Source organism: Juglans regia, chromosome 15, assembly GCF_001411555.2.
Source record: "Juglans regia cultivar Chandler chromosome 15, Walnut 2.0, whole genome shotgun sequence".
In the NCBI taxonomy this organism is placed as follows: Eukaryota; Viridiplantae; Streptophyta; class Magnoliopsida; order Fagales; family Juglandaceae; genus Juglans; species Juglans regia.
In genome coordinates, this window is record NC_049915.1 from 2203138 (window position 1) to 2210315 (window position 7178).

The 7178-nt window shown below is 33.8% G+C and overlaps 1 pseudogene; it reads right to left on the reverse strand.

Annotated features, from left to right (window-relative positions):
* Positions 1-6278: 6278 nt before the first annotated feature.
* On the reverse strand, positions 6279-6775 carry LOC109020094 (annotated as a pseudogene).
* Positions 6776-7178: the final 403 nt, after the last annotated feature.

Genomic DNA, 7178 nt, shown 5'->3' on the forward strand with positions numbered 1-7178 from the left:
TAAATAAAAAAAAATCATTTGAAACACAAACTCGGATACATTTTCGAGACAAAAAATATTTCTCATAAAATTAAAAATCTGAAATAAAAAATAAAAAATATAGAATTAAGTGGACTGTACGGACATAGTGGGGCACGGGAAAGATCGTTGTACAATTCTGTCAATCACAACTACCTTGTACCTGCCTCGTTGTCTTGCCCGTAGCCGCAATTACTTGTTTTTATATTTTTTAAGAATAATTATAGGATTCCTATTATTCTATTATTCACCTATTATTTTTTTATATTTGACTTTTTTAAAATTTTTTATTTTATTTAATGATTAAAAAATTGACTATTAGTAAAATTATTTCTTAATGATTAAAAATGTAAAAAGCTACTTAAAAGAAAATGATAAAAAATTTAAAATACATATAAATAGCAAATGAGTACTAATAAAATAGTAATCCTATCACTAAGCTTTTTTTTATTTGTTGTAGAGCAGTTCAGTAAATTAATAAAATAAAAGTTGATAAAAAATGTCACAACTTTATATTGCTAAAAACATTAATAAAAAAATGTCTCAGCATTATAATCAACATGGCACACATGAACCATGTTGCTAGAAAAGGTTAATAAAAAATGTCACAGTTTTATGTAAATTAATATATAATATATGGCCTTTAAACTATATAATAAATAATTTAACTTATTTACGTCAAATTAATTAATTTAACTATATAAATAATAAATAATATCTTAATTATTTGCAATTGTAAATGATTTCTGTTAATTATTTTAACTTTTTGGATATGTTAATTATTATGGTTCTAATTCAATGTCATTAGATCAGGCGAGACACCACTTACTTTATTTGGAGCCAGCCCTGGTGACTAATGCATGGACGTTATGTAACTTCTAGCTCTGATTGGGATAATCCCAACTTCCAAGTTTGAAACCCCCCCAACTAAAAAGAAGAAAAATGCATGGACGTTATAATTCATGAAATCATGAAATTATAACGTGGAATTAAAGAAGCAAACTCAAGTGGCAGTACCACGTAACTTGGTTTTTACAACGACATCAGATAGAATATCCTTAATTTTCTTTATTAATTACGATTTCTTAATTAAGGGTCTTTTTTTTTTTTGTTTTACTTTATCAGTTTTTTTAAAATATTAAAATTTTTAAAAAAATTTCAATACACTTAAAATTACTTCCTTAATCATTAAGTAAAAAAAAAAAAAAAAAATGGCAAGTGGTATATTATTTGAGGAGTACAGGGGAGGCAAAATAGCTTTTCAACTTTGTATCAGACATTGTTTAATTTAAGACAAAACCCCCCGTCCCTTTGCTTACCTCTTCTTCTTTCATTTATAGAGGCAGACCATGCCATGAAATACTAAGTCTGGGGTTGGGATGGGATATAAAATTCTCATCTAATTTCATTTCATCTCATCATTACACTTTTTTTTAAATCTGCATATAAAATATAATAAGCAATTTAACTTTTACAAATCTCAATTCAATTTTTTCAAATTTCAATACAATAATAATACTAAAACATAACATTTTAAACACTAAAACAAAACACAAAATTTTCATCTCACCTCCCAAACCCGTCTTTTTTTTTTTTAATTAACTATATTAATTAATTTAAATAAATCACTATTTTTCCTGTTCTTAGAGATTCGGTCGAGACCGACCTGCGGCTGCAACGTCTTTTTCGCATCTGTCTCCATCAATTAGTATTATATCCCCAAAGAAGATGGGTCAGAAAATTGCATTATATACTCAAGTTAAAATTTTCTAGAATGTTTATGCGATGTGAACTTTAATTTTACAAATTAATTTGTTTATCTTAGTTATTCTACATGTTGCTTTAATTTATTAAGAAAGTTCAACCCATTTCGTTAATAAACATTAAATAATAAATTAAATTACTAAATTTAAGTGTTTTCTTCGATTTAAGTTTGTTAGAAATTGATAATATAGCAAAATAAGCTAAGCATGTTTTGACAATTTTGGAAGCCCATATCTAAGAATTAAACACTACTTGCTCGTTTAGCTCGATCGTACTTTGCCCGTATCTTATTTTTTTTCGGATTGTTTTGGTTATTTACTTATTTTAACTTTTTGGATTTGTTTCCTTCTCTTTTTGTCTTTTCATTCTTCTCGACTTTTGGCTAATTATAATTATGAATAATAATATACACACAATACATTGTATAATATATTACACAATAATATTATAAAATGAGGATCTTTCTATAAAATGATATTACTTTTATAAGATGTTTTACAAAAATACGTCTCATTTAAAATATAGTTGTATAAAGTGTTGTAAAAAATATTGTGTGTAAATCATTTTCCTATATTTATATTTCTTTGGTTTTGGCTAATTAGTAACTTTCTTAATCATTAAGTAAAATAAAAAATTTAAAAAAAATAAAATACAAAAAGAATAATAAATAGATAATAGTCCAGTAACCCTAAATCATTATCCTTGATTCTCGCATCAGCTTAATTCTAGCTAACGCAACAATTAATTAATTAATACTCTGATCATCATGAATTAGTAATTAATGGGTAACGACACTCACAACTGCTTTATAACTATTTCATCACTTATATTAAATTAATTAAAGTTGGCCATGATATCATTGAGATGCCGTGAAACTTCCATGAGGCTTCGTCCTAATTGCCGTCTTGGAGCAAAAAATAAAAAAGAAAGAAAAAAGGGATAATTAACCACGTTAAAAAGGCTACGTTGGGTGCCATTCCTCGTTGAGAATTATTAAGCCATCCCATATTTTACATAGAGATAGAGAGGAGATCATGGAGCTGCGCAAAGGTACTGAGGAAATGAAGGAAGTCGATCAGGTTGCGCAGCCCCGCTTCACACCCAAGAAAGGGAGCAAATTTCCTCGAAAGAGAAGATCGGTGACGAAGATGGTGCTTGATTCCTTGGCCACACATCTTTGCTGTCTAAACCACCACCCTGCCACTCCATCCTCTAGGGAAATCAGTTCTTCGCTGCCCAAAAACCCAGTTGAAATTATGCCAAGAATGTGAAGATCATCTTTCCCTACCAAGGTGCATGATCAGATCGTTAAAATATATCTGCTGCACACAAGAAATTAATATATAGTTGCGTTCTTCGATCGTTATGGAATCTTTTAATTGTCCGGGTGTACGTGTAGTTGACTATGGAAAAATTAAAAGAAAAATAGTGATTTATTTCTTTGTCTGTTATCTTTCTCTTTCTAGTGCAAACAAGTACAGAGGTACGGTACCATCTTCTCCATTTTCAATTGGCCTGGATCAATCCATGAATGTTTTCTACTCTTCAATAAGAAGTTAATTAAACCCAATTTGGGAATTTTGATTAGTTAATATTCATCATCTATATTCGATATATATATATATATATACTAGCGGTAGAGCTACGTGCGAGGCACATTTGCCCTGTATTACTATAAAATAAATTATTTAAAAATATAAACATTTAATGTATAAAAAAAATAAATGAGAATAATATAGCTCATTCAAATTGCAACATATAGTTACATGGTGTACTACATGTATTTTTAATGGAAAATGCAAATATGCCGCCTGAGTTTGCTTCTTCATTTTGATTGTTCATGTATTTATTTTATATTTTTACTATGATTGAGGAAGTAGCTTTTAATGTATTAATGTATTTTTTTTATTTGTTAAAAATATTTAAATATATATTAAAAAAATATGAAAAAAAAAGAAAAAAAATATCTAACAAGTGCTCAGAGTGACATTATTCTATTGAAGGAACAAATCTTCACAATCTCTTCACTCTCCATATTCTATATTTTTTTTAATTTTTATTATTTTTTTATCAAATATTTATTATATGAATAATGAATAAATAATTTCAAATAATTTAAAAAGATTAAGTTAAAAAAAATTTAAAAACAATATTAAAAAATTTAAAAATTTAAAAAAATGTAAAATATAAATTGTGATAGAAATTATATAGTAAAACTCTTATAAAAAATGTAAAATATAAATTGTGGTAGAAATTATATAGTAAAATTTATAAAAGTGTAACGTCTTGTGAATAGTTGGTGGGTGGGGGTCGCATCAACTCAAACAACAACAGCCTTGCAAACTAACGAATACGGACCCCAACCAGCCTCGTTTTGCGCCTTCGAGTGAGAAAATCTAATGAGCAAAATGGCTGCACATGAGATCAAATCAATATAAAAGGAAGAAATGAAAAGAAATTTCAGAACAGCGTAAAAATACAAGCAAGTACCATCATTTGTGCATGTATGTGTTACTGTATATATGCCATCAGTCAGTCAGTCAGTCAGAAAAAAGAGAGAGAGAGAGAGGACATCATGACGCCTTTTCTAGCCTGACCCTCTCTCCTACAGCTATTATCCCATGACCCATGCGCTTCATATCTACCCGTCCGCCTGTCTTTTTCCCTCTCCCTCTCTCTCTCTCTCTTTCTTTCCCTTTTCCTTTCCCTCTTTCTTTTTCCCTTCTTAGCCGTGCGCAGCGCCCTTTAGTCGATTCTTCCTCTCCAAACAACCCAGCCATCTTCGGCCACCAGCTGCTCCCCTGACGCCGACAACCACTCTCATGGACTCAAGCTACCGTTAAAGCCCCCACGGCAGCCCTATTCTCCCTGCAACTCAATTTGCCGAATGGGTCAGACGTTTGCTCCACCATAGCACCATCGTACGCCATCCCTACGCCACCGCACCACCACCATCGAGCTCCTCTTCCTCCGGCGACCACCCCCACGGACCCAAGCCACCGTCGAAGCCCCCATGACAGCCCTCGTCTCCCCGCAACTCCCTCTCCCGAATGGGTCTCACACGGTTTCTCAACCATACCGCCTTCGTACGTTATCCCCACGCCACCGCACCACCACCATCGAGCTCCCCTTCCTCCGGTGACTACCCCATGCTCTGTTGCGGTGATTTTGTGATATTTTGTGTTGTGATTTTGTCATCTATTATGATGATTTTGTGATATTTTTATGGTAATTTTGTGATCTATTGTGATATTTTATAATATTTTCGTGGTAATTTGAGGATCTGTTGCTGTGATTTGTGGTATTTTGTGAAGAGTATTGTGAGGATGTAGAGAGTACGAGGAAGGAAAGCGTAAAGTAGAATTACTGTTTAGTACTGTTTATTACTGTTCATTAGACGATAGAGACTTTTAAGTATAAGGAGATATAGCCAAAAGAACATGATGCGATATAATGAATGTTTTCCACGCGTTAATATTATTGATAAGTGATATTTTAAATGAATTTTGAACCTTCGGGCCTTGATTGAACGTACGACATACGTCGATCCACCAACTACTACTTCCATTAATTATATGCATATATATTGAAAGTTAGAAAATTTTAGAGGTATATGATTTTTATAGGGTAGGCCATAACTCTCTCTCTCTCTCTCTCTCTCTCTCTCTCTCTGTGTGTATATATATATAATTCTGAATTTGCCAATTATTATAGTCTTTCTTTCACACCAGTCATGACTCATGTCAATATTGGTGAAGATGTACTCAAAAGTACTCGATCTGTCTAATTAATTAAATCCACGTACGTAAGTAATTAAATTATTTATTATATAGTTTGAAGGCCATATATATATATGTATATTAATATACATAAATTAAAGCTGTGACATTTTTTATTAATTTTTTTTAGCAACATAAATTTGTTAATTTTTTTTAATTAATTTACACTGCTCTACAACAAATAAATTAGAAAAGTACATGAGCTTCATCTCATAATTAAATTAACCCTACAATTTGAATCCATGCATTATTCATTATAATATATGATATGGTCTGAAAGCTAGCGATGATAATGTGGGGATCGGAACCCTCTGATCTCTCTGGTTAATTAATTATAGATTGGTACCTCGATCCGCTCAGCTACGCTTTGTTCTTAATTCATTTGAAGATCCACTCTTTCTACCCAATATGGATGCTTGTACGATTCGATTACATTTATTTTGGATGCATTTTCGTTTTGTTTTGTTTTGCGAATGATTACTTTACATTTATTTTTTAATACACAAGAGTCCTCTGTTTCCCATAGCTCAACCACTAGTCCTTACTGGCTCTCCCGAAAGACATAAATTTTGGTTATCCCCCTCCCGGGCTCTCTCTCTCTCTCTCTCTCTCTCTCTGTGTGGGAATTTCTATACTGGGTAGGAGTTAGATTTGCATTCTGGTGGAATTTATGAACTGGGTTTCTGCTACCTGGACTGTATTGTCGACTAGAAACCGTCACAAGAGGAGGCGGTCCCGCAGATTTCTTGTGCGGTCGTGCGAGAACTTCGTCGGGGGGGATGGGGGGGGGGGGGGGGTGTCATCGCTTATCAATGAGTATTTCCTATTCAGTGTACAATTCCAGTGGTTCTTGATCGCGTTGTCTGTACGGCTGTTGAGCAGCCTGGCGATGGTGGCCGACTTGTTGCCGTACTTGGCGTGGGCTTTAACAATGATCTGGTCCTCCTCTAGCGTGAAGGGCCGGTACTCCACCTCCGGTGAAAGTTGGTTGCACCAACGAAGCCGCAAGACTTGCCTGACCGCCCCGCGATCGCCTTGCTAATCACATACCAGCTCCGAGCCCCCTTGCCCTGCACTAGCTTCCGCAACATCTCATCCTCCTCGGGGCTCCACGGACCCTTGACCCGATCTACGTCTCTCTGTGACGCCTCCATAGCCGTGAAACCTCATCCTCCTCGGGGCTCCACGGACCCTTGACCCGATATACGTCTCTCTGTGACGCCTCCATAGCCGTGAAACCTCGATCTATTTATCAAAAACCCTAGCCATACATATGTATAATCGAAGGGAAAAAAAGAGAGAAATTTTTCACTGGGAAGATGAGGTGAGGAGAGAGAAGTCTGGGACCTCTCTGGCAACTGAGTTACCGTCTGAATGAGTTATTTCTGAACTCAGGGAGTTCTGGGCAGCTTATTGTTGGCCTCGTCAAAATATTTTCTTCATTCGAGACAGAACAGAGGAACCCCAAGTAGATTGATCATTCCTCTCTTTCCTAGGAAAAAACTATAATTTTGTCACATACAATTTTACATAGAAAAATAATTTTTTTCATTTATCTTTGACCCAAAGTGGATATTTTCTTGTGTGAGGAGTACGAAACATTCATGGATTCCCAAT